This window comes from Microcebus murinus, chromosome 26, assembly GCF_040939455.1.
Source record: "Microcebus murinus isolate Inina chromosome 26, M.murinus_Inina_mat1.0, whole genome shotgun sequence".
Taxonomy (NCBI): domain Eukaryota; kingdom Metazoa; phylum Chordata; class Mammalia; order Primates; family Cheirogaleidae; genus Microcebus; species Microcebus murinus.
The window spans coordinates 68,794-95,845 of record NC_134129.1 but is presented as its reverse complement, the minus strand read 5'-3'; the positions used below and the strand labels follow the sequence as shown (position 1 = coordinate 95,845).

General features: G+C 62.5%; 6 pseudogenes; all 6 read left to right on the top strand.

Moving 5' to 3' along the window:
* The first annotated feature begins 3,429 nt into the window (after window positions 1-3,429).
* Window positions 3,430-3,548, top strand: LOC142864751 (uncharacterized; annotated as a pseudogene).
* Window positions 3,549-7,352: 3,804 nt separating this feature from the next.
* On the top strand, window positions 7,353-7,471 carry LOC142864816 (uncharacterized; annotated as a pseudogene).
* A 3,803-nt stretch (window positions 7,472-11,274) lies between these two features.
* On the top strand, window positions 11,275-11,393 carry LOC142864804 (uncharacterized; annotated as a pseudogene).
* A 3,802-nt stretch (window positions 11,394-15,195) lies between these two features.
* Window positions 15,196-15,314, top strand: LOC142864793 (uncharacterized; annotated as a pseudogene).
* Window positions 15,315-19,151: 3,837 nt separating this feature from the next.
* On the top strand, window positions 19,152-19,270 carry LOC142864815 (uncharacterized; annotated as a pseudogene).
* A 3,848-nt stretch (window positions 19,271-23,118) lies between these two features.
* LOC142864814 (uncharacterized) lies at window positions 23,119-23,237 on the top strand (annotated as a pseudogene).
* Window positions 23,238-27,052: the final 3,815 nt, after the last annotated feature.

Sequence of the window (27,052 nt, the reverse complement as noted above, 5' to 3'; positions counted from 1 at the left end):
ATCCGGAGTCACACCCAGACCTGCTCCACAGGCCTCCTTTTACTTTTCTCTTCGGATTCATTATTTTTAAAAAGTGTCTCTTGCCTCTATTATTGCATTTTCTTTTTTTCTTTTCTTTTTTTTTTTTTTTGAGACAGAGTCTCACTTTGTTGTCCAGGCTAGAGTGAGTGCCGTGGCGTCACCCTAGCTCACAGCAACCTCAAACTCCTGGGCTCGAGTGATCCTTCTGCCTCAGCCTCCCGAGTAGCTGGGACTACAGGCATGCGCCACTATGCCCGGCTAATTTATCAGTGGGCCAATCAATTTCTTTCTATTTATAGTAGAGACGGGGTCTCGCTCTTGCTCAGGCTGGTTTTGAACTCCTGACCTTGAGCAATCCACCCGCCTCGGCCTCCCAAGAGCTAGGATTACAGGCGTGAGCCACCGCGCCCGGCCTCTATTATTGCATTTTCTTTTCTCTCTCTTTTCAAGCAGATGATGGGAGTACAAGTATTCAGGTGACATGTGTTGCCCGTGCCCCCCTCCCCCCTGTGTTCTTATTCATTTACCTCTCATGTTGTATACCTCCGGCGTATTGTGGGGGTACCAATGTTAAGGTCGGGTACGTTGCCCTCTCCCAGCCTCCCCCCTCGGGTCATTAGCTTCAAGTGCGCCCATGCCCCAGTCGGTGCGCACCCACCCCATTCCTAATGGATGTGTATGCCCATCCCCTCCCCCCACCCGCCCGACACCCACCCGAGGAAGGGGATTCCTCTCTGTCCACTTAGGCGTCCATCCGTTCGTACCAATTTGCCGGTGAGCGCGCTCACGTGGTGCTCGAGTGTCCATTCTTGGGATACTTGGCTTACTGGAACGGGTTCCAGCTCTGGCCAGGAGAACACGAGAGGTGCCCTCTCACCGCTGCTCCTCATAGCCGAATGGCACTCCGTGGTGTCCACGCGCCACATTTTATTAATGCACTCCTGGATGGATGGGCACTCGGGTCGCTTCCACATCTTTGCGATTGTGAATTGTGCCCTAACTGTAACCCTAACCCTTACCCAGCCCGTCTCCTCTGCCCCTGCCTGACTCGCTCCTCCCCGGCCAGGCCCGTCACTGTCCTGGGCCCCCCGCCTGACCGGCTCCTTCCCGCCCGGCCTGTCACCGTCCTCTGCCCCTGCCTGACATGCTCCTTCCCGCCCGGCCTCTCACCGTCCTCGGCCCCTGTCTGACCGGCTGGCTCCTCCGTCGCCTGGGCCTTCCAAGGGCTTGGTGTGGACGCTGCTTCCAGGAAGCCCTCCAGAAACCCGGCAGCAGGGTGGCCGCAGCAGTCTCCAGCAGCCGTCCCTAAGGCGCTTGTGCGGGGAACGTGCCCCCGCTGTGCCCCCGGGGAACGTGCCCCCGCTGTGCCCCCGCTGTGCCGTGGGGGGCCCAGCCTGGTGTCTTGCCTGAGGCCCTGGGGCTGCCGCTCCCCGCAAGGGGAGAGCCGCGGAGGTGGGGACCGCCTCCTGATGGGGACGTACACGCAGCTCTCCACGTCGGATTCCGGGGCTCTCTGTCCTGCCCGAAGGCCCAGCTGGCCTGCGGGTCCTTAGAGTGGCAAAAACATCCGAAAACTGAGACTGAGGGTCCGGTGGGTGTCTGCACTTTTGTGCTGGGCACCCCAGGGAGGCCCGGGGGCTGGCTGGACAACGTGGTCTGCTGGGCGGGGGGGTTTGGAGGAGCAACCGATGCCCTTTGCACTTTGGGTAGCAAGGGTCTGAGGTGTCTCTGAGCCCTGTGCCATGTCGGTGGGGGGGGCGGAAGAGGAGGAGGAGGAGGTGGGAAGGGCCGGGTCCTGCAGTCCTGTTCCCGGGGTGGCACGGCAAGTGGCTTCTTCCACAGGCTGCTTGGCCTGGGCTCCCTGCACCTGGGCCTTTGGAGGACCGGCCCTGTGCTTGCCAACACTTCCTGCAGGGACCCAGAGCTGGGAGGTTGCGTCTCTCAGCCCTGGGTCGGGCAGAGCCCCAGCGGGCCATGCCCACAACCTCTCTCAGCACCGGTCCCCCAGAAGGCTCCTTTGGGACCAGGATTCTCTTGCGGTGACTCTTTAAGGTCTGGCCCCTGGATGGAGGGGCACCAGGAGTAGAGGAGCAGGAAGGGGAAGGGGGTGGCCATGCGAGGGGACACTTTGAGGCCAAGTCCCAGCTTCAGCCTGATCCTCCTGGGAACCCCGCTCTGAGACAAGGAGCCGGGCTTCGCATTCCCACAGCAGCCAGTCGTGGGCTGAGGACACCTGGGGCGTTGGGAACTCCCTGGCTTCTCCTTGGTTTAACATCTGGAGCTGCTTGGGAATCGCGCCGCCACACACACCCGAGTGCAGGTGTCTTCCGCACAGACTGCGGGCCTCGCTCTTCTGAATGCCGCTAGCTCGCCACCCACCCACGGGTGAACCTGGTCAGGGTGCTTTCTCTCAGGGGCAGACTCTGATCCGGGCGGGCTACCGGTGTCTCTGTTTGCTCGTTTCTTTCTTCCATTTCGGGAAAGGCTTCCTTGCTGGGTGTGGAAATCTCCTATGCCTTTCCTCGCCTATTCTGTCAGCTTTCAAATTCTCTTTCAGTTGCCACCCTCACAGATGGATTAGGAAACTCTTTCCGGTGCACTCATTAGTGAAATGACCTCAAGGAAGCTGGAATCCAATATCTAATCGCCGATTTTTGGCGAGTCCACACGCCAGGGTGGTCGGGGTCCAATGCAGCCCCGGCCAGGCCCAGGCCCCTTGGACTGGGCCACAGGAGGACACAGAGGAGGGTCCCGGCCCCCACGGTAGCGGTGCCGGCAGTTCTCCAAGGGCTTGGGCGTTTTCCAGAGGTGGGAGATGGAGGGGACTGATTTCTTCAGCGCCCCACAAACCACGCCACCCCACCCCACCCCACCCCACCCATGGGACACATCCCCAGAGAGAGATGCCCCATACACTCGCTCCCCTCCCCCTTGCGCTGTGCCCCAGCCCTGGCCCGGGGGAATAGGCGGCAGCCCACCCACAGGGCGGGGGGAGGGGGGCACAGCTGAAAGCGGTTGTGGGGGAGGGCGGCCCCTGGCTGGGGTCAGAGGGCGAGCGCCGGGCGCGTGCGCAGTCAGCGGCGGCGACGCGCTGGGGGTGGGCGGCGGGTAGGTGAAGGAGGCCAGGCGGGGAGAGGAGGGGGGCTGGAAGGTCTCCACCTTGGCGAGTCCAGCCGTGGAGGCGCATCTTGTGTGAGTGTGAGTGAGTGTGAGTGTGTGTGTGTGTAGAGAGAGACAGCCCCCCGCCCCGCCCCGCCCCGCCCATCACCCCGGTCCCTCGGAGCCCGCCGGACCCGGCCGCCGGCGAACTCAACAGGCCCGGCCCGGCGCGGGGCCTGGGGCGGGAGGAGGCGGCGGGGAAGCGCAGAGAGGCTCGGCTTCTTGAGCGGGGCAGGGGCGCCCTCCGCCGTCTAGGGCCACACCACCCTGAACGCCCCCCATCTCGTCTGGTCTCGGAAGCTAAGCAGGGTCGGGCCTCGTTAGTACTTGGATGGGAGACCGCCCGGGAATCCCGGGTGCCGTAGGCGGCGGCTTTTTTTTTTTTTTTTTTTTTTTTCTTGCCTCTCGTTGTGTCCCCTTTCTGGGAGCGCGGCGGCGGCCCGGGGTGGGGGTCACCCCCACCCTCAGCGCCCGCCGCGGTGCCTGGCGCCCCAGCCCGCACCGTGGGGCCTCCTCTTGTCCCAAGCCGCGACACCGCCGCCACGTGGCAGCACGCGTGGCATCTGGACTGTCAGGTCTCAGACCAAAGGTCTGCTCTGTGGGAACCGACACGCTGGAGGAAACCTTGAGAGTCTGAGAGGGGAGGGAGTTCCAGAAGAAGGCCAGGATGTCATTTTGAGGGAGTATGTGACCAGAACTCGTCCCGTTGCTTTTGGGGTTCTACGGGCTCCACGTAGGAATCTTTGGTGGTGGCACCTGATGTTGGGGGATCCGGAGTCACACCCAGACCTGCTCCACAGGCCTCCTTTTACTTTTCTCTTCGGATTCATTATTTTTAAAAAGTGTCTCTTGCCTCTATTATTGCATTTTCTTTTTTTCTTTTCTTTTTTTTTTTTTTTGAGACAGAGTCTCACTTTGTTGTCCAGGCTAGAGTGAGTGCCGTGGCGTCACCCTAGCTCACAGCAACCTCAAACTCCTGGGCTCGAGTGATCCTTCTGCCTCAGCCTCCCGAGTAGCTGGGACTACAGGCATGCGCCACTATGCCCGGCTAATTTATCAGTGGGCCAATCAATTTCTTTCTATTTATAGTAGAGACGGGGTCTCGCTCTTGCTCAGGCTGGTTTTGAACTCCTGACCTTGAGCAATCCACCCGCCTCGGCCTCCCAAGAGCTAGGATTACAGGCGTGAGCCACCGCGCCCGGCCTCTATTATTGCATTTTCTTTTCTCTCTCTTTTCAAGCAGATGATGGGAGTACAAGTATTCAGGTGACATGTGTTGCCCGTGCCCCCCTCCCCCCTGTGTTCTTATTCATTTACCTCTCATGTTGTATACCTCCGGCGTATTGTGGGGGTACCAATGTTAAGGTCGGGTACGTTGCCCTCTCCCAGCCTCCCCCCTCGGGTCATTAGCTTCAAGTGCGCCCATGCCCCAGTCGGTGCGCACCCACCCCATTCCTAATGGATGTGTATGCCCATCCCCTCCCCCCACCCGCCCGACACCCACCCGAGGAAGGGGATTCCTCTCTGTCCACTTAGGCGTCCATCCGTTCGTACCAATTTGCCGGTGAGCGCGCTCACGTGGTGCTCGAGTGTCCATTCTTGGGATACTTGGCTTACTGGAACGGGTTCCAGCTCTGGCCAGGAGAACACGAGAGGTGCCCTCTCACCGCTGCTCCTCATAGCCGAATGGCACTCCGTGGTGTCCACGCGCCACATTTTATTAATGCACTCCTGGATGGATGGGCACTCGGGTCGCTTCCACATCTTTGCGATTGTGAATTGTGCCCTAACTGTAACCCTAACCCTTACCCAGCCCGTCTCCTCTGCCCCTGCCTGACTCGCTCCTCCCCGGCCAGGCCCGTCACTGTCCTGGGCCCCCCGCCTGACCGGCTCCTTCCCGCCCGGCCTGTCACCGTCCTCTGCCCCTGCCTGACATGCTCCTTCCCGCCCGGCCTCTCACCGTCCTCGGCCCCTGCCTGACCGGCTGGCTCCTCCGTCGCCTGGGCCTTCCAAGGGCTTGGTGTGGACGCTGCTTCCAGGAAGCCCTCCAGAAACCCGGCAGCAGGGTGGCCGCAGCAGTCTCCAGCAGCCGTCCCTAAGGCGCTTGTGCGGGGAACGTGCCCCCGCTGTGCCCCCGCTGTGCCGTGGGGGGCCCAGCCTGGTGTCTTGCCTGAGGCCCTGGGGCTGCCGCTCCCCGCAAGGGGAGAGCCGCGGAGGTGGGGACCGCCTCCTGATGGGGACGTACACGCAGCTCTCCACGTCGGATTCCGGGGCTCTCTGTCCTGCCCGAAGGCCCAGCTGGCCTGCGGGTCCTTAGAGTGGCAAAAACATCCGAAAACTGAGACTGAGGGTCCGGTGGGTGTCTGCACTTTTGTGCTGGGCACCCCAGGGAGGCCCGGGGGCTGGCTGGACAACGTGGTCTGCTGGGCGGGGGGGTTTGGAGGAGCAACCGATGCCCTTTGCACTTTGGGTAGCAAGGGTCTGAGGTGTCTCTGAGCCCTGTGCCATGTCGGTGGGGGGGGCGGAAGAGGAGGAGGAGGAGGTGGGAAGGGCCGGGGCCTGCAGTCCTGTTCCCGGGGTGGCACGGCAAGTGGCTTCTTCCACAGGCTGCTTGGCCTGGGCTCCCTGCACCTGGGCCTTTGGAGGACCGGCCCTGTGCTTGCCAACACTTCCTGCAGGGACCCAGAGCTGGGAGGTTGCGTCTCTCAGCCCTGGGTCGGGCAGAGCCCCAGCGGGCCATGCCCACAACCTCTCTCAGCACCGGTCCCCCAGAAGGCTCCTTTGGGACCAGGATTCTCTTGCGGTGACTCTTTAAGGTCTGGCCCCTGGATGGAGGGGCACCAGGAGTAGAGGAGCAGGAAGGGGAAGGGGGTGGCCATGCGAGGGGACACTTTGAGGCCAAGTCCCAGCTTCAGCCTGATCCTCCTGGGAACCCCGCTCTGAGACAAGGAGCCGGGCTTCGCATTCCCACAGCAGCCAGTCGTGGGCTGAGGACACCTGGGGCGTTGGGAACTCCCTGGCTTCTCCTTGGTTTAACATCTGGAGCTGCTTGGGAATCGCGCCGCCACACACACCCGAGTGCAGGTGTCTTCCGCACAGACTGCGGGCCTCGCTCTTCTGAATGCCGCTAGCTCGCCACCCACCCACGGGTGAACCTGGTCAGGGTGCTTTCTCTCAGGGGCAGACTCTGATCCGGGCGGGCTACCGGTGTCTCTGTTTGCTCGTTTCTTTCTTCCATTTCGGGAAAGGCTTCCTTGCTGGGTGTGGAAATCTCCTATGCCTTTCCTCGCCTATTCTGTCAGCTTTCAAATTCTCTTTCAGTTGCCACCCTCACAGATGGATTAGGAAACTCTTTCCGGTGCACTCATTAGTGAAATGACCTCAAGGAAGCTGGAATCCAATATCTAATCGCCGATTTTTGGCGAGTCCACACGCCAGGGTGGTCGGGGTCCAATGCAGCCCCGGCCAGGCCCAGGCCCCTTGGACTGGGCCACAGGAGGACACAGAGGAGGGTCCCGGCCCCCACGGTAGCGGTGCCGGCAGTTCTCCAAGGGCTTGGGCGTTTTCCAGAGGTGGGAGATGGAGGGGACTGATTTCTTCAGCGCCCCACAAACCACGCCACCCCACCCCACCCCACCCCACCCATGGGACACATCCCCAGAGAGAGATGCCCCATACACTCGCTCCCCTCCCCCTTGCGCTGTGCCCCAGCCCTGGCCCGGGGGAATAGGCGGCAGCCCACCCACAGGGCGGGGGGAGGGGGGCACAGCTGAAAGCGGTTGTGGGGGAGGGCGGCCCCTGGCTGGGGTCAGAGGGCGAGCGCCGGGCGCGTGCGCAGTCAGCGGCGGCGACGCGCTGGGGGTGGGCGGCGGGTAGGTGAAGGAGGCCAGGCGGGGAGAGGAGGGGGGCTGGAAGGTCTCCACCTTGGCGAGTCCAGCCGTGGAGGCGCATCTTGTGTGAGTGTGAGTGAGTGTGAGTGTGTGTGTGTGTAGAGAGAGACAGCCCCCCGCCCCGCCCCGCCCCGCCCATCACCCCGGTCCCTCGGAGCCCGCCGGACCCGGCCGCCGGCGAACTCAACAGGCCCGGCCCGGCGCGGGGCCTGGGGCGGGAGGCGGCGGCGGGGAAGCGCAGAGAGGCTCGGCTTCTTGAGCGGGGCAGGGGCGCCCTCCGCCGTCTAGGGCCACACCACCCTGAACGCCCCCCATCTCGTCTGGTCTCGGAAGCTAAGCAGGGTCGGGCCTCGTTAGTACTTGGATGGGAGACCGCCCGGGAATCCCGGGTGCCGTAGGCGGCGGCTTTTTTTTTTTTTTTTTTTTTTCTTGCCTCTCGTTGTGTCCCCTTTCTGGGAGCGCGGCGGCGGCCCGGGGTGGGGGTCACCCCCACCCTCAGCGCCCGCCGCGGTGCCTGGCGCCCCAGCCCGCACCGTGGGGCCTCCTCTTGTCCCAAGCCGCGACACCGCCGCCACGCGGCAGCACGCGTGGCATCTGGACTGTCAGGTCTCAGACCAAAGGTCTGCTCTGTGGGAACCGACACGCTGGAGGAAACCTTGAGAGTCTGAGAGGGGAGGGAGTTCCAGAAGAAGGCCAGGATGTCATTTTGAGGGAGTATGTGACCAGAACTCGTCCCGTTGCTTTTGGGGTTCTACGGGCTCCACGTAGGAATCTTTGGTGGTGGCACCTGATGTTGGGGGATCCGGAGTCACACCCAGACCTGCTCCACAGGCCTCCTTTTACTTTTCTCTTCGGATTCATTATTTTTAAAAAGTGTCTCTTGCCTCTATTATTGCATTTTCTTTTTTTCTTTTCTTTTTTTTTTTTTTTTGAGACAGAGTCTCACTTTGTTGTCCAGGCTAGAGTGAGTGCCGTGGCGTCACCCTAGCTCACAGCAACCTCAAACTCCTGGGCTCGAGTGATCCTTCTGCCTCAGCCTCCCGAGTAGCTGGGACTACAGGCATGCGCCACTATGCCCGGCTAATTTATCAGTGGGCCAATCAATTTCTTTCTATTTATAGTAGAGACGGGGTCTCGCTCTTGCTCAGGCTGGTTTTGAACTCCTGACCTTGAGCAATCCACCCGCCTCGGCCTCCCAAGAGCTAGGATTACAGGCGTGAGCCACCGCGCCCGGCCTCTATTATTGCATTTTCTTTTCTCTCTCTTTTCAAGCAGATGATGGGAGTACAAGTATTCAGGTGACATGTGTTGCCCGTGCCCCCCTCCCCCCTGTGTTCTTATTCATTTACCTCTCATGTTGTATACCTCCGGCGTATTGTGGGGGTACCAATGTTAAGGTCGGGTACGTTGCCCTCTCCCAGCCTCCCCCCTCGGGTCATTAGCTTCAAGTGCGCCCATGCCCCAGTCGGTGCGCACCCACCCCATTCCTAATGGATGTGTATGCCCATCCCCTCCCCCCACCCGCCCGACACCCACCCGAGGAAGGGGATTCCTCTCTGTCCACTTAGGCGTCCATCCGTTCGTACCAATTTGCCGGTGAGCGCGCTCACGTGGTGCTCGAGTGTCCATTCTTGGGATACTTGGCTTACTGGAACGGGTTCCAGCTCTGGCCAGGAGAACACGAGAGGTGCCCTCTCACCGCTGCTCCTCATAGCCGAATGGCACTCCGTGGTGTCCACGCGCCACATTTTATTAATGCACTCCTGGATGGATGGGCACTCGGGTCGCTTCCACATCTTTGCGATTGTGAATTGTGCCCTAACTGTAACCCTAACCCTTACCCAGCCCGTCTCCTCTGCCCCTGCCTGACTCGCTCCTCCCCGGCCAGGCCCGTCACTGTCCTGGGCCCCCCGCCTGACCGGCTCCTTCCCGCCCGGCCTGTCACCGTCCTCTGCCCCTGCCTGACATGCTCCTTCCCGCCCGGCCTCTCACCGTCCTCGGCCCCTGCCTGACCGGCTGGCTCCTCCGTCGCCTGGGCCTTCCAAGGGCTTGGTGTGGACGCTGCTTCCAGGAAGCCCTCCAGAAACCCGGCAGCAGGGTGGCCGCAGCAGTCTCCAGCAGCCGTCCCTAAGGCGCTTGTGCGGGGAACGTGCCCCCGCTGTGCCCCCGCTGTGCCGTGGGGGGCCCAGCCTGGTGTCTTGCCTGAGGCCCTGGGGCTGCCGCTCCCCGCAAGGGGAGAGCCGCGGAGGTGGGGACCGCCTCCTGATGGGGACGTACACGCAGCTCTCCACGTCGGATTCCGGGGCTCTCTGTCCTGCCCGAAGGCCCAGCTGGCCTGCGGGTCCTTAGAGTGGCAAAAACATCCGAAAACTGAGACTGAGGGTCCGGTGGGTGTCTGCACTTTTGTGCTGGGCACCCCAGGGAGGCCCGGGGGCTGGCTGGACAACGTGGTCTGCTGGGCGGGGGGGTTTGGAGGAGCAACCGATGCCCTTTGCACTTTGGGTAGCAAGGGTCTGAGGTGTCTCTGAGCCCTGTGCCATGTCGGTGGGGGGGGCGGAAGAGGAGGAGGAGGAGGTGGGAAGGGCCGGGGCCTGCAGTCCTGTTCCCGGGGTGGCACGGCAAGTGGCTTCTTCCACAGGCTGCTTGGCCTGGGCTCCCTGCACCTGGGCCTTTGGAGGACCGGCCCTGTGCTTGCCAACACTTCCTGCAGGGACCCAGAGCTGGGAGGTTGCGTCTCTCAGCCCTGGGTCGGGCAGAGCCCCAGCGGGCCATGCCCACAACCTCTCTCAGCACCGGTCCCCCAGAAGGCTCCTTTGGGACCAGGATTCTCTTGCGGTGACTCTTTAAGGTCTGGCCCCTGGATGGAGGGGCACCAGGAGTAGAGGAGCAGGAAGGGGAAGGGGGTGGCCATGCGAGGGGACACTTTGAGGCCAAGTCCCAGCTTCAGCCTGATCCTCCTGGGAACCCCGCTCTGAGACAAGGAGCCGGGCTTCGCATTCCCACAGCAGCCAGTCGTGGGCTGAGGACACCTGCGGCGTTGGGAACTCCCTGGCTTCTCCTTGGTTTAACATCTGGAGCTGCTTGGGAATCGCGCCGCCACACACACCCGAGTGCAGGTGTCTTCCGCACAGACTGCGGGCCTCGCTCTTCTGAATGCCGCTAGCTCGCCACCCACCCACGGGTGAACCTGGTCAGGGTGCTTTCTCTCAGGGGCAGACTCTGATCCGGGCGGGCTACCGGTGTCTCTGTTTGCTCGTTTCTTTCTTCCATTTCGGGAAAGGCTTCCTTGCTGGGTGTGGAAATCTCCTATGCCTTTCCTCGCCTATTCTGTCAGCTTTCAAATTCTCTTTCAGTTGCCACCCTCACAGATGGATTAGGAAACTCTTTCCGGTGCACTCATTAGTGAAATGACCTCAAGGAAGCTGGAATCCAATATCTAATCGCCGATTTTTGGCGAGTCCACACGCCAGGGTGGTCGGGGTCCAATGCAGCCCCGGCCAGGCCCAGGCCCCTTGGACTGGGCCACAGGAGGACACAGAGGAGGGTCCCGGCCCCCACGGTAGCGGTGCCGGCAGTTCTCCAAGGGCTTGGGCGTTTTCCAGAGGTGGGAGATGGAGGGGACTGATTTCTTCAGCGCCCCACAAACCACGCCACCCCACCCCACCCCACCCCACCCATGGGACACATCCCCAGAGAGAGATGCCCCATACACTCGCTCCCCTCCCCCTTGCGCTGTGCCCCAGCCCTGGCCCGGGGGAATAGGCGGCAGCCCACCCACAGGGCGGGGGGAGGGGGGCACAGCTGAAAGCGGTTGTGGGGGAGGGCGGCCCCTGGCTGGGGTCAGAGGGCGAGCGCCGGGCGCGTGCGCAGTCAGCGGCGGCGACGCGCTGGGGGTGGGCGGCGGGTAGGTGAAGGAGGCCAGGCGGGGAGAGGAGGGGGGCTGGAAGGTCTCCACCTTGGCGAGTCCAGCCGTGGAGGCGCATCTTGTGTGAGTGTGAGTGAGTGTGAGTGTGTGTGTGTGTAGAGAGAGACAGCCCCCCGCCCCGCCCCGCCCCGCCCATCACCCCGGTCCCTCGGAGCCCGCCGGACCCGGCCGCCGGCGAACTCAACAGGCCCGGCCCGGCGCGGGGCCTGGGGCGGGAGGAGGCGGCGGGGAAGCGCAGAGAGGCTCGGCTTCTTGAGCGGGGCAGGGGCGCCCTCCGCCGTCTAGGGCCACACCACCCTGAACGCCCCCCATCTCGTCTGGTCTCGGAAGCTAAGCAGGGTCGGGCCTCGTTAGTACTTGGATGGGAGACCGCCCGGGAATCCCGGGTGCCGTAGGCGGCGGCTTTTTTTTTTTTTTTTTTTTTTCTTGCCTCTCGTTGTGTCCCCTTTCTGGGAGCGCGGCGGCGGCCCGGGGTGGGGGTCACCCCCACCCTCAGCGCCCGCCGCGGTGCCTGGCGCCCCAGCCCGCACCGTGGGGCCTCCTCTTGTCCCAAGCCGCGACACCGCCGCCACGCGGCAGCACGCGTGGCATCTGGACTGTCAGGTCTCAGACCAAAGGTCTGCTCTGTGGGAACCGACACGCTGGAGGAAACCTTGAGAGTCTGAGAGGGGAGGGAGTTCCAGAAGAAGGCCAGGATGTCATTTTGAGGGAGTATGTGACCAGAACTCGTCCCGTTGCTTTTGGGGTTCTACGGGCTCCACGTAGGAATCTTTGGTGGTGGCACCTGATGTTGGGGGATCCGGAGTCACACCCAGACCTGCTCCACAGGCCTCCTTTTACTTTTCTCTTCGGATTCATTATTTTTAAAAAGTGTCTCTTGCCTCTATTATTGCATTTTCTTTTTTTCTTTTCTTTTTTTTTTTTTTTGAGACAGAGTCTCACTTTGTTGTCCAGGCTAGAGTGAGTGCCGTGGCGTCACCCTAGCTCACAGCAACCTCAAACTCCTGGGCTCGAGTGATCCTTCTGCCTCAGCCTCCCGAGTAGCTGGGACTACAGGCATGCGCCACTATGCCCGGCTAATTTATCAGTGGGCCAATCAATTTCTTTCTATTTATAGTAGAGACGGGGTCTCGCTCTTGCTCAGGCTGGTTTTGAACTCCTGACCTTGAGCAATCCACCCGCCTCGGCCTCCCAAGAGCTAGGATTACAGGCGTGAGCCACCGCGCCCGGCCTCTATTATTGCATTTTCTTTTCTCTCTCTTTTCAAGCAGATGATGGGAGTACAAGTATTCAGGTGACATGTGTTGCCCGTGCCCCCCTCCCCCCTGTGTTCTTATTCATTTACCTCTCATGTTGTATACCTCCGGCGTATTGTGGGGGTACCAATGTTAAGGTCGGGTACGTTGCCCTCTCCCAGCCTCCCCCCTCGGGTCATTAGCTTCAAGTGCGCCCATGCCCCAGTCGGTGCGCACCCACCCCATTCCTAATGGATGTGTATGCCCATCCCCTCCCCCCACCCGCCCGACACCCACCCGAGGAAGGGGATTCCTCTCTGTCCACTTAGGCGTCCATCCGTTCGTACCAATTTGCCGGTGAGCGCGCTCACGTGGTGCTCGAGTGTCCATTCTTGGGATACTTGGCTTACTGGAACGGGTTCCAGCTCTGGCCAGGAGAACACGAGAGGTGCCCTCTCACCGCTGCTCCTCATAGCCGAATGGCACTCCGTGGTGTCCACGCGCCACATTTTATTAATGCACTCCTGGATGGATGGGCACTCGGGTCGCTTCCACATCTTTGCGATTGTGAATTGTGCCCTAACTGTAACCCTAACCCTTACCCAGCCCGTCTCCTCTGCCCCTGCCTGACTCGCTCCTCCCCGGCCAGGCCCGTCACTGTCCTGGGCCCCTCGCCTGACCGGCTCCTTCCCGCCCGGCCTGTCACCGTCCTCTGCCCCTGCCTGACATGCTCCTTCCCGCCCGGCCTCTCACCGTCCTCGGCCCCTGCCTGACCGGCTGGCTCCTCCGTCGCCTGGGCCTTCCAAGGGCTTGGTGTGGACGCTGCTTCCAGGAAGCCCTCCAGAAACCCGGCAGCAGGGTGGCCGCAGCAGTCTCCAGCAGCCGTCCCTAAGGCGCTTGTGCGGGGAACGTGCCCCCGCTGTGCCCCCGCTGTGCCGTGGGGGGCCCAGCCTGGTGTCTTGCCTGAGGCCCTGGGGCTGCCGCTCCCCGCAAGGGGAGAGCCGCGGAGGTGGGGACCGCCTCCTGATGGGGACGTACACGCAGCTCTCCACGTCGGATTCCGGGGCTCTCTGTCCTGCCCGAAGGCCCAGCTGGCCTGCGGGTCCTTAGAGTGGCAAAAACATCCGAAAACTGAGACTGAGGGTCCGGTGGGTGTCTGCACTTTTGTGCTGGGCACCCCAGGGAGGCCCGGGGGCTGGCTGGACAACGTGGTCTGCTGGGCGGGGGGGTTTGGAGGAGCAACCGATGCCCTTTGCACTTTGGGTAGCAAGGGTCTGAGGTGTCTCTGAGCCCTGTGCCATGTCGGTGGGGGGGGCGGAAGAGGAGGAGGAGGAGGTGGGAAGGGCCGGGGCCTGCAGTCCTGTTCCCGGGGTGGCACGGCAAGTGGCTTCTTCCACAGGCTGCTTGGCCTGGGCTCCCTGCACCTGGGCCTTTGGAGGACCGGCCCTGTGCTTGCCAACACTTCCTGCAGGGACCCAGAGCTGGGAGGTTGCGTCTCTCAGCCCTGGGTCGGGCAGAGCCCCAGCGGGCCATGCCCACAACCTCTCTCAGCACCGGTCCCCCAGAAGGCTCCTTTGGGACCAGGATTCTCTTGCGGTGACTCTTTAAGGTCTGGCCCCTGGATGGAGGGGCACCAGGAGTAGAGGAGCAGGAAGGGGAAGGGGGTGGCCATGCGAGGGGACACTTTGAGGCCAAGTCCCAGCTTCAGCCTGATCCTCCTGGGAACCCCGCTCTGAGACAAGGAGCCGGGCTTCGCATTCCCACAGCAGCCAGTCGTGGGCTGAGGACACCTGCGGCGTTGGGAACTCCCTGGCTTCTCCTTGGTTTAACATCTGGAGCTGCTTGGGAATCGCGCCGCCACACACACCCGAGTGCAGGTGTCTTCCGCACAGACTGCGGGCCTCGCTCTTCTGAATGCCGCTAGCTCGCCACCCACCCACGGGTGAACCTGGTCAGGGTGCTTTCTCTCAGGGGCAGACTCTGATCCGGGCGGGCTACCGGTGTCTCTGTTTGCTCGTTTCTTTCTTCCATTTCGGGAAAGGCTTCCTTGCTGGGTGTGGAAATCTCCTATGCCTTTCCTCGCCTATTCTGTCAGCTTTCAAATTCTCTTTCAGTTGCCACCCTCACAGATGGATTAGGAAACTCTTTCCGGTGCACTCATTAGTGAAATGACCTCAAGGAAGCTGGAATCCAATATCTAATCGCCGATTTTTGGCGAGTCCACACGCCAGGGTGGTCGGGGTCCAATGCAGCCCCGGCCAGGCCCAGGCCCCTTGGACTGGGCCACAGGAGGACACAGAGGAGGGTCCCGGCCCCCACGGTAGCGGTGCCGGCAGTTCTCCAAGGGCTTGGGCGTTTTCCAGAGGTGGGAGATGGAGGGGACTGATTTCTTCAGCGCCCCACAAACCACGCCACCCCACCCCACCCCACCCCACCCATGGGACACATCCCCAGAGAGAGATGCCCCATACACTCGCTCCCCTCCCCCTTGCGCTGTGCCCCAGCCCTGGCCCGGGGGAATAGGCGGCAGCCCACCCACAGGGCGGGGGGAGGGGGGCACAGCTGAAAGCGGTTGTGGGGGAGGGCGGCCCCTGGCTGGGGTCAGAGGGCGAGCGCCCGGCGCGTGCGCAGTCAGCGGCGGCGACGCGCTGGGGGTGGGCGGCGGGTAGGTGAAGGAGGCCAGGCGGGGAGAGGAGGGGGGCTGGAAGGTCTCCACCTTGGCGAGTCCAGCCGTGGAGGCGCATCTTGTGTGAGTGTGAGTGAGTGTGAGTGTGTGTGTGTGTAGAGAGAGACAGCCCCCCGCCCCGCCCCGCCCCGCCCATCACCCCGGTCCCTCGGAGCCCGCCGGACCCGGCCGCCGGCGAACTCAACAGGCCCGGCCCGGCGCGGGGCCTGGGGCGGGAGGAGGCGGCGGGGAAGCGCAGAGAGGCTCGGCTTCTTGAGCGGGGCAGGGGCGCCCTCCGCCGTCTAGGGCCACACCACCCTGAACGCCCCCCATCTCGTCTGGTCTCGGAAGCTAAGCAGGGTCGGGCCTCGTTAGTACTTGGATGGGAGACCGCCCGGGAATCCCGGGTGCCGTAGGCGGCGGCTTTTTTTTTTTTTTTTTTTTTTTCTTGCCTCTCGTTGTGTCCCCTTTCTGGGAGCGCGGCGGCGGCCCGGGGTGGGGGTCACCCCCACCCTCAGCGCCCGCCGCGGTGCCTGGCGCCCCAGCCCGCACCGTGGGGCCTCCTCTTGTCCCAAGCCGCGACACCGCCGCCACGTGGCAGCACGCGTGGCATCTGGACTGTCAGGTCTCAGACCAAAGGTCTGCTCTGTGGGAACCGACACGCTGGAGGAAACCTTGAGAGTCTGAGAGGGGAGGGAGTTCCAGAAGAAGGCCAGGATGTCATTTTGAGGGAGTATGTGACCAGAACTCGTCCCGTTGCTTTTGGGGTTCTACGGGCTCCACGTAGGAATCTTTGGTGGTGGCACCTGATGTTGGGGGATCCGGAGTCACACCCAGACCTGCTCCACAGGCCTCCTTTTACTTTTCTCTTCGGATTCATTATTTTTAAAAAGTGTCTCTTGCCTCTATTATTGCATTTTCTTTTTTTCTTTTCTTTTTTTTTTTTTTTGAGACAGAGTCTCACTTTGTTGTCCAGGCTAGAGTGAGTGCCGTGGCGTCACCCTAGCTCACAGCAACCTCAAACTCCTGGGCTCGAGTGATCCTTCTGCCTCAGCCTCCCGAGTAGCTGGGACTACAGGCATGCGCCACTATGCCCGGCTAATTTATCAGTGGGCCAATCAATTTCTTTCTATTTATAGTAGAGACGGGGTCTCGCTCTTGCTCAGGCTGGTTTTGAACTCCTGACCTTGAGCAATCCACCCGCCTCGGCCTCCCAAGAGCTAGGATTACAGGCGTGAGCCACCGCGCCCGGCCTCTATTATTGCATTTTCTTTTCTCTCTCTTTTCAAGCAGATGATGGGAGTACAAGTATTCAGGTGACATGTGTTGCCCGTGCCCCCCTCCCCCCTGTGTTCTTATTCATTTACCTCTCATGTTGTATACCTCCAGCGTATTGTGGGGGTACCAATGTTAAGGTCGGGTACGTTGCCCTCTCCCAGCCTCCCCCCTCGGGTCATTAGCTTCAAGTGCGCCCATGCCCCAGTCGGTGCGCACCCACCCCATTCCTAATGGATGTGTATGCCCATCCCCTCCCCCCACCCGCCCGACACCCACCCGAGGAAGGGGATTCCTCTCTGTCCACTTAGGTGTCCATCCGTTCGTACCAATTTGCCGGTGAGCGCGCTCACGTGGTGCTCGTGTGTCCATTCTTGGGATACTTGGCTTACTGGAACGGGTTCCAGCTCTGGCCAGGAGAACACGAGAGGTGCCCTCTCACCGCTGCTCCTCACAGCCGAATGGCACTCCGTGGTGTCCACGCGCCACATTTTATTAATGCACTCCTGGATGGATGGGCACTCGGGTCGCTTCCACATCTTTGCGATTGTGAATTGTGCCCTAACTGTAACCCTAACCCTTACCCAGCCCGTCTCCTCTGCCCCTGCCTGACTCGCTCCTCCCCGGCCAGGCCCGTCACTGTCCTGGGCCCCCGCCTGACCGGCTCCTTCCCGCCCGGCCTGTCACCGTCCTCTGCCCCTGCCTGACATGCTCCTTCCCGCCCGGCCTCTCACCGTCCTCGGCCCCTGCCTGACCGGCTGGCTCCTCCGTCGCCTGGGCCTTCCAAGGGCTTGGTGTGGACGCTGCTTCCAGGAAGCCCTCCAGAAACCCGGCAGCAGGGTGGCCGCAGCAGTCTCCAGCAGCCGTCCCTAAGGCGCTTGTGCGGGGAACGTGCCCCCCCCCCCCGCTGTGCCCCCTCCCCCCCCCCGCTGTGCCGTGGGGGGGCCCAGCCTGGTGTCTTGCCTGAGGCCCTGGGGCTGCTGCTCCCCGCAAGGGGAGAGCCCCGGAGGTGGGGACCGCCTCCTGATGGGGACGTACACGCAGCTCTCCACGTCGGATTCCGGGGCTCTCTGTCCTGCCCGAAGGCCCAGCTGGCCTGCGGGTCCTTAGAGTGGCAAAAACATCCGAAAACTGAGACTGAGGGTCCGGTGGGTGTCTGCACTTTTGTGCTGGGCACCCCAGGGAGGCCCGGGGGCTGGCTGGACAAGGTGGTCTGCTGGGCGGGGGGGTTGGAGGAGCAACCGATGCCCTTTGCACTTTGGGTAGCAAGGGTCTGAGGTGTCTCTGAGCCCTGTGCCATGTCGGTGGAGGGGTGGGGGCGGGGGGTGGGGGGGAAGAGGAGGAGGAGGAGGTGGGAAGGGCCGGGGCCTGCAGTCCTGTTCCCGGGGTGGCACGGCAAGTGGCTTCTTCCACAGGCTGCTTGGCCTGGGCTCCCTGTACCTGGGCCTTTGGAGGACTGGCCCTGTGCTTGCCAACACTTCCTGCAGGGACCCAGAGCTGGGAGGTTGCGTCTCTCAGCCCTGGGTCGGGCAGAGCCCCAGCGGGACATGCCCACAACCTCTCTCAGCACCGGTCCCCCAGAAGGCTCCTTTGGGACCAGGATTCTCTTGCGGTGACTCTTTAAGGTCTGGCCCCTGGATGGAGGGGCACCAGGAGTAGAGGAGCAGGAAGGGGAAGGGGGTGGCCATGCGAGGGGACACTTTGCGGCCAAGTCCCAGCTTCAGCCTGATCCTCCTGGGAACCCCGCTCTGAGACAAGGAGCCGGGCTTCGCATTCCCACAGCAGCCAGTCGTGGGCTGAGGACACCTGGGGCGTTGGGAACTCCCTGGCTTCTCCTTGGTTTAACATCTGGAGCTGCTTGGGAATCGCGCCGCCACACACACCCGAGTGCAGGTGTCTTCCGCACAGACTGCGGGCCTCGCTCTTCTGAATGCCGCTAGCTCGCCACCCACCCACGGGTGAACCTGGTCAGGGTGCTTTCTCTCGGGGGCAGACTCTGATCCGGGCGGGCTACCGGTGTCTCTGTTTGCTCGTTTCTTTCTTCCATTTCGGGAAAGGCTTCCTTGCTGGGTGTGGAAATCTCCTATGCCTTCCCTCGCCTATTCTGTCAGCTTTCAAATTCTCTTTCAGTTGCCACCCTCACAGATGGATTAGGAAACTCTTTCCGGTGCACTCATTAGTGAAATGACCTCAAGGAAGCTGGAATCCAATATCTAATCGCCGATTTTTAGCGAGTCCACACGCCAGGGTGGTCGGGGTCCAATGCAGCCCCGGCCAGGCCCAGGCCCCTTGGACTGGGCCACAGGAGGACACAGAGGAGGGTCCCGGCCCCCACGGTAGCGGTGCCGGCAGTTCTCCAAGGGCTTGGGCGTTTTCCAGAGGTGGGAGATGGAGGGGACTGATTTCTTCAGCGCCCCACAAACCACGCCACCCCACCCCACCCCACCCCACCCATGGGACACATCCCCAGAGAGAGATGCCCCATACACTCGCTCCCCTCCCCCTTGCGCTGTGCCCCAGCCCTGGCCCGGGGGAATAGGCGGCAGCCCACCCACAGGGCGGGGGGAGGGGGGCACAGCTGAAAGCGGTTGTGGGGGAGGGCGGCCCCTGGCTGGGGTCAGAGGGCGAGCGCCGGGCGCGTGCGCAGTCAGCGGCGGCGACGCGCTGGGGGTGGGCGGCGGGTAGGTGAAGGAGGCCAGGCGGGGAGAGGAGGGGGGCTGGAAGGTCTCCACCTTGGCGAGTCCAGCCGTGGAGGCGCATCTTGTGTGAGTGTGAGTGAGTGTGAGTGTGTGTGTGTGTAGAGAGAGACAGCCCCCCGCCCCGCCCCGCCCCGCCCATCACCCCGGTCCCTCGGAGCCCGCCGGACCCGGCCGCCGGCGAACTCAACAGGCCCGGCCCGGCGCGGGGCCTGGGGCGGGAGGCGGCGGCGGGGAAGCGCAGAGAGGCTCGGCTTCTTGAGCGGGGCAGGGGCGCCCTCCGCCGTCTAGGGCCACACCACCCTGAACGCCCCCCATCTCCTCTGGTCTCGGAAGCTAAGCAGGGTCGGGCCTCGTTAGTACTTGGATGGGAGACCGCCCGGGAATCACGGGTGCCCTAGGCGGCGGCTTTTTTTTTTTTTTTGCCTCTCGTTCTGTCCCCTTTCTGGGAGCGCGGCGGCGGCCCGGGGTGGGGGTCACCCCCACCCTCAGCGCCCGCCGCTGTGCCTGGCGCCCCAGCCCGCACCGTGGGGCCTCCTCTTGTCCCAAGCCGCGACACCGCCGCCACGCGGCAGCACGCGTGGCATCTGGACTGTCAGGTCTCAGACCAAAGGTCTGCTCTGTGGGAACCGACACGCTGGAGGAAACCTTGAGAGTCTGAGAGGGGAGGGAGTTCCAGAAGAAGGCCAGGATGTCATTTTGAGGGAGTATGTGACCAGAACTCGTCCCGTTGCTTTTGGGGTTCTACGGGCTCCACGTAGGAATCTTTGGTGGTGGCACCTGATGTTGGGGGATCCGGAGTCACACCCAGACCTGCTCCACAGGCCTCCTTTTACTTTTCTCTTCGGATTCATTATTTTTAAAAAGTGTCTCTTACCTCTATTATTGCATTTTCTTTTTTTTTTTTTTCTTTCTTTTTTTTTTTTTTGAGACAGAGTCTCACTTTGTTGTCCAGGCTAGAGTGAGTGCCGTGGCGTCACCCTAGCTCACAGCAACCTCAAACTCCTGGGCTCGAGTGATCCTTCTGCCTCAGCCTCCCGAGTAGCTGGGACTACAGGCATGCGCCACTATGCCCGGCTAATTTTTTTTTATATATATATATATATCAGTTGGCCAATCAATTTCTTTCTATTTATAGTAGAGACGGGGTCTCGCTCTTGCTCAGGCTGGTTTTGAACTCCTGACCTTGAGCAATCCACCCGCCTCGGCCTCCCAAGAGCTAGGATTACAGGCGTGAGCCACCGCGCCCGGCCTCTATTATTGCATTTTCTTTTCTCTCTCTTTTCAAGCAGATGATGGGAGTACAAGTATTCAGGTGACATGTGTTGCCCGTGCCCCCCTCCCCCCTGTGTTCTTATTCATTTACCTCTCATGTTGTATACCTCCAGCGTATTGTGGGGGTACCAATGTTAAGGTCGGGTACGTTGCCCTCTCCCAGCCTCCCCCCTCGGGTCATTAGCTTCAAGTGCGCCCATGCCCCAGTCGGTGCGCACCCACCCCATTCCTAATGGATGTGTATGCCCATCCCCTCCCCCCACCCGCCCGACACCCACCCGAGGAAGGGGATTCCTCTCTGTCCACTTAGGTGTCCATCCGTTCGTACCAATTTGCCGGTGAGCGCGCTCACGTGGTGCTCGTGTGTCCATTCTTGGGATACTTGGCTTACTGGAACGGGTTCCAGCTCTGGCCAGGAGAACACGAGAGGTGCCCTCTCACCGCTGCTCCTCACAGCCGAATGGCACTCCGTGGTGTCCACGCGCCACATTTTATTAATGCACTCCTGGATGGATGGGCACTCGGGTCGCTTCCACATCTTTGCGATTGTGAATTGTGCCCTAACTGTAACCCTAACCCTTACCCAGCCCGTCTCCTCTGCCCCTGCCTGACTCGCTCCTCCCCGGCCAGGCCCGTCACTGTCCTGGGCCCCCGCCTGACCGGCTCCTTCCCGCCCGGCCTGTCACCGTCCTCTGCCCCTGCCTGACATGCTCCTTCCCGCCCGGCCTCTCACCGTCCTCGGCCCCTGCCTGACCGGCTGGCTCCTCCGTCGCCTGGGCCTTCCAAGGGCTTGGTGTGGACGCTGCTTCCAGGAAGCCCTCCAGAAACCCGGCAGCAGGGTGGCCGCAGCAGTCTCCAGCAGCCGTCCCTAAGGCGCTTGTGCGGGGAACGTGCCCCCCCCCCGCTGTGCCCCCTCCCCCCCCCGCTGTGCCGTGGGGGGGCCCAGCCTGGTGTCTTGCCTGAGGCCCTGGGGCTGCTGCTCCCCGCAAGGGGAGAGCCCCGGAGGTGGGGACCGCCTCCTGATGGGGACGTACACGCAGCTCTCCACGTCGGATTCCGGGGCTCTCTGTCCTGCCCGAAGGCCCAGCTGGCCTAGGGGTCCTTAGAGTGGCAAAAACATCCGAAAACTGAGACTGAGGGTCCGGTGGGTGTCTGCACTTTTGTGCTGGGCACCCCAGGGAGGCCCGGGGGCTGGCTGGACAACGTGGTCTGCTGGGCGGGGGGTTTGGAGGAGCAACCGATGCCCTTTGCACTTTGGGTAGCAAGGGTCTGAGGTGTCTCTGAGCCCTGTGCCATGTCGGTGGAGGGGTGGGGGCGGGGGGTGGGGGGGAAGAGGAGGAGGAGGAGGTGGGAAGGGCCGGGGCCTGCAGTCCTGTTCCCGGGGTGGCACGGCAAGTGGCTTCTTCCACAGGCTGCTTGGCCTGGGCTCCCTGTACCTGGGCCTTTGGAGGACTGGCCCTGTGCTTGCCAACACTTCCTGCAGGGACCCAGAGCTGGGAGGTTGCGTCTCTCAGCCCTGGGTCGGGCAGAGCCCCAGCGGGCCATGCCCACAACCTCTCTCAGCACCGGTCCCCCAGAAGGCTCCTTTGGGACCAGGATTCTCTTGCGGTGACTCTTTAAGGTCTGGCCCCTGGATGGAGGGGCACCAGGAGTAGAGGAGCAGGAAGGGGAAGGGGGTGGCCATGCGAGGGGACACTTTGCGGCCAAGTCCCAGCTTCAGCCTGATCCTCCTGGGAACCCCGCTCTGAGACAAGGAGCCGGGCTTCGCATTCCCACAGCAGCCAGTCGTGGGCTGAGGACACCTGGGGCGTTGGGAACTCCCTGGCTTCTCCTTGGTTTAACATCTGGAGCTGCTTGGGAATCGCGCCGCCACACACACCCGAGTGCAGGTGTCTTCCGCACAGACTGCGGGCCTCGCTCTTCTGAATGCCGCTAGCTCGCCACCCACCCACGGGTGAACCTGGTCAGGGTGCTTTCTCTCGGGGGCAGACTCTGATCCGGGCGGGCTACCGGTGTCTCTGTTTGCTCGTTTCTTTCTTCCATTTCGGGAAAGGCTTCCTTGCTGGGTGTGGAAATCTCCTATGCCTTCCCTCGCCTATTCTGTCAGCTTTCAAATTCTCTTTCAGTTGCCACCCTCACAGATGGATTAGGAAACTCTTTCCGGTGCACTCATTAGTGAAATGACCTCAAGGAAGCTGGAATCCAATATCTAATCGCCGATTTTTAGCGAGTCCACACGCCAGGGTGGTCGGGGTCCAATGCAGCCCCGGCCAGGCCCAGGCCCCTTGGACTGGGCCACAGGAGGACACAGAGGAGGGTCCCGGCCCCCACGGTAGCGGTGCCGGCAGTTCTCCAAGGGCTTGGGCGTTTTCCAGAGGTGGGAGATGGAGGGGACTGATTTCTTCAGCGCCCCACAAACCACGCCACCCCACCCCACCCCACCCCACCCATGGGACACATCCCCAGAGAGAGATGCCCCATACACTCGCTCCCCTCCCCCTTGCGCTGTGCCCCAGCCCTGGCCCGGGGGAATAGGCGGCAGCCCACCCACAGGGCGGGGGGAGGGGGGCACAGCTGAAAGCGGTTGTGGGGGAGGGCGGCCCCTGGCTGGGGTCAGAGGGCGAGCGCCGGGCGCGTGCGCAGTCAGCGGCGGCGACGCGCTGGGGGTGGGCGGCGGGTAGGTGAAGGAGGCCAGGCGGGGAGAGGAGGGGGGCTGGAAGGTCTCCACCTTGGCGAGTCCAGCCGTGGAGGCGCATCTTGTGTGAGTGTGAGTGAGTGTGAGTGTGTGTGTGTGTAGAGAGAGACAGCCCCCCGCCCCGCCCCGCCCCGCCCATCACCCCGGTCCCTCGGAGCCCGCCGGACCCGGCCGCCGGCGAACTCAACAGGCCTGGCCCGGCGCGGGGCCTGGGGCGGGAGGCGGCGGCGGGGAAGCGCAGAGAGGCTCGGCTTCTTGAGCGGGGCAGGGGCGCCCTCCGCCGTCTAGGGCCACACCACCCTGAACGCCCCCCATCTCCTCTGGTCTCGGAAGCTAAGCAGGGTCGGGCCTCGTTAGTACTTGGATGGGAGACCGCCCGGGAATCACGGGTGCCCTAGGCGGCGGCTTTTTTTTTTTTTTTGCCTCTCGTTCTGTCCCCTTTCTGGGAGCGCGGCGGCGGCCCGGGGTGGGGGTCACCCCCACCCTCAGCGCCCGCCGCTGTGCCTGGCGCCCCAGCCCGCACCGTGGGGCCTCCTCTTGTCCCAAGCCGCGACACCGCCGCCACGCGGCAGCACGCGTGGCATCTGGACTGTCAGGTCTCAGACCAAAGGTCTGCTCTGTGGGAACCGACACGCTGGAGGAAACCTTGAGAGTCTGAGAGGGGAGGGAGTTCCAGAAGAAGGCCAGGATGTCATTTTGAGGGAGTATGTGACCAGAACTCGTCCCGTTGCTTTTGGGGTTCTACGGGCTCCACGTAGGAATCTTTGGTGGTGGCACCTGATGTTGGGGGATCCGGAGTCACACCCAGACCTGCTCCACAGGCCTCCTTTTACTTTTCTCTTCGGATTCATTATTTTTAAAAAGTGTCTCTTACCTCTATTATTGCATTTTCTTTTTTTTTTTTTTCTTTTTTTTTTTTTTTTTTGAGACAGAGTCTCACTTTGTTGTCCAGGCTAGAGTGAGTGCCGTGGCGTCACCCTAGCTCACAGCAACCTCAAACTCCTGGGCTCGAGTGATCCTTCTGCCTCAGCCTCCCGAGTAGCTGGGACTACAGGCATGCGCCACTATGCCCGGCTAATTTTTTTTTATATATATATATATATCAGTTGGCCAATCAATTTCTTTCTATTTATAGTAGAGACGGGGTCTCGCTCTTGCTCAGGCTGGTTTTGAACTCCTGACCTTGAGCAATCCACCCGCCTCGGCCTCCCAAGAGCTAGGATTACAGGCGTGAGCCACCGCGCCCGGCCTCTATTATTGCATTTTCTTTTCTCTCTCTTTTCAAGCAGATGATGGGAGTACAAGTATTCAGGTGACATGTGTTGCCCGTGCCCCCCTCCCCCCTGTGTTCTTATTCATTTACCTCTCATGTTGTATACCTCCAGCGTATTGTGGGGGTACCAATGTTAAGGTCGGGTACGTTGCCCTCTCCCAGCCTCCCCCCTCGGGTCATTAGCTTCAAGTGCGCCCATGCCCCAGTCGGTGCGCACCCACCCCATTCCTAATGGATGTGTATGCCCATCCCCTCCCCCCACCCGCCCGACACCCACCCGAGGAAGGGGATTCCTCTCTGTCCACTTAGGTGTCCATCCGTTCGTACCAATTTGCCGGTGAGCGCGCTCACGTGGTGCTCGTGTGTCCATTCTTGGGATACTTGGCTTACTGGAACGGGTTCCAGCTCTGGCCAGGAGAACACGAGAGGTGCCCTCTCACCGCTGCTCCTCACAGCCGAATGGCACTCCGTGGTGTCCACGCGCCACATTTTATTAATGCACTCCTGGATGGATGGGCACTCGGGTCGCTTCCACATCTTTGCGATTGTGAATTGTGCCCTAACTGTAACCCTAACCCTTACCCAGCCCGTCTCCTCTGCCCCTGCCTGACTCGCTCCTCCCCGGCCAGGCCCGTCACTGTCCTGGGCCCCCGCCTGACCGGCTCCTTCCCGCCCGGCCTGTCACCGTCCTCTGCCCCTGCCTGACATGCTCCTTCCCGCCCGGCCTCTCACCGTCCTCGGCCCCTGCCTGACCGGCTGGCTCCTCCGTCGCCTGGGCCTTCCAAGGGCTTGGTGTGGACGCTGCTTCCAGGAAGCCCTCCAGAAACCCGGCAGCAGGGTGGCCGCAGCAGTCTCCAGCAGCCGTCCCTAAGGCGCTTGTGCGGGGAACGTGCCCCCCCCCGCTGTGCCCCCTCCCCCCCCCCCGCTGTGCCGTGGGGGGGCCCAGCCTGGTGTCTTGCCTGAGGCCCTGGGGCTGCTGCTCCCCGCAAGGGGAGAGCCCCGGAGGTGGGGACCGCCTCCTGATGGGGACGTACACGCAGCTCTCCACGTCGGATTCCGGGGCTCTCTGTCCTGCCCGAAGGCCCAGCTGGCCTACGGGTCCTTAGAGTGGCAAAAACATCCGAAAACTGAGACTGAGGGTCCGGTGGGTGTCTGCACTTTTGTGCTGGGCACCCCAGGGAGGCCCGGGGGCTGGCTGGACAACGTGGTCTGCTGGGCGGGGGGTTTGGAGGAGCAACCGATGCCCTTTGCACTTTGGGTAGCAAGGGTCTGAGGTGTCTCTGAGCCCTGTGCCATGTCGGTGGAGGGGTGGGGGCGGGGGGTGGGGGGGAAGAGGAGGAGGAGGAGGTGGGAAGGGCCGGGGCCTGCAGTCCTGTTCCCGGGGTGGCACGGCAAGTGGCTTCTTCCACAGGCTGCTTGGCCTGGGCTCCCTGTACCTGGGCCTTTGGAGGACTGGCCCTGTGCTTGCCAACACTTCCTGCAGGGACCCAGAGCTGGGAGGTTGCGTCTCTCAGCCCTGGGTCGGGCAGAGCCCCAGCGGGACATGCCCACAACCTCTCTCAGCACCGGTCCCCCAGAAGGCTCCTTTGGGACCAGGATTCTCTTGCGGTGACTCTTTAAGGTCTGGCCCCTGGATGGAGGGGCACCAGGAGTAGAGGAGCAGGAAGGGGAAGGGGGTGGCCATGCGAGGGGACACTTTGCGGCCAAGTCCCAGCTTCAGCCTGATCCTCCTGGGAACCCCGCTCTGAGACAAGGAGCCGGGCTTCGCATTCCCACAGCAGCCAGTCGTGGGCTGAGGACACCTGGGGCGTTGGGAACTCCCTGGCTTCTCCTTGGTTTAACATCTGGAGCTGCTTGGGAATCGCGCCGCCACACACACCCGAGTGCAGGTGTCTTCCGCACAGACTGCGGGCCTCGCTCTTCTGAATGCCGCTAGCTCGCCACCCACCCACGGGTGAACCTGGTCAGGGTGCTTTCTCTCGGGGGCAGACTCTGATCCGGGCGGGCTACCGGTGTCTCTGTTTGCTCGTTTCTTTCTTCCATTTCGGGAAAGGCTTCCTTGCTGGGTGTGGAAATCTCCTATGCCTTCCCTCGCCTATTCTGTCAGCTTTCAAATTCTCTTTCAGTTGCCACCCTCACAGATGGATTAGGAAACTCTTTCCGGTGCACTCATTAGTGAAATGACCTCAAGGAAGCTGGAATACAATATCTAATGGCCGATTTTTGGCGAGTCCACACGCCAGGGTGGTCGGGGTCCAATGCAGCCCCGGCCAGGCCCAGGCCCCTTGGACTGGGCCACAGGAGGACACAGAGGAGGGTCCCGGCCCCCACGGTAGCGGTGCCGGCAGTTCTCCAAGGGCTTGGGCGTTTTCCAGAGGTGGGAGATGGAGGGGACTGATTTCTTCAGCGCCCCACAAACCACGCCACCCCACCCCACCCCACCCATGGGACACATCCCCAGAGAGAGATGCCCCATACACTCGCTCCCCTCCCCCTTGCGCTGTGCCCCAGTCCTGGCCCGGGGGAATAGGCGGCAGCCCACCCACAGGGCGGGGGGAGGGGGGCACAGCTGAAAGCGGTTGTGGGGGAGGGCGGCCCCTGGCTGGGGTCAGAGGGCGAGCGCCGGGCGCGTGCGCAGTCAGCGGCGGCGACGCGCTGGGGGTGGGCGGCGGGTAGGTGAAGGAGGCCAGGCGGGGAGAGGAGGGGGGCTGGAAGGTCTCCACCTTGGCGAGTCCAGCCGTGGAGGCGCATCTTGTGTGAGTGTGAGTGAGTGTGAGTGTGTGTGTGTGTAGAGAGAGACAGCCCCCCGCCCCGCCCCGCCCCGCCCATCACCCCGGTCCCTCGGAGCCCGCCGGACCCGGCCGCCGGCGAACTCAACAGGCCCGGCCCGGCGCGGGGCCTGGGGCGGGAGGCGGCGGCGGGGAAGCGCAGAGAGGCTCGGCT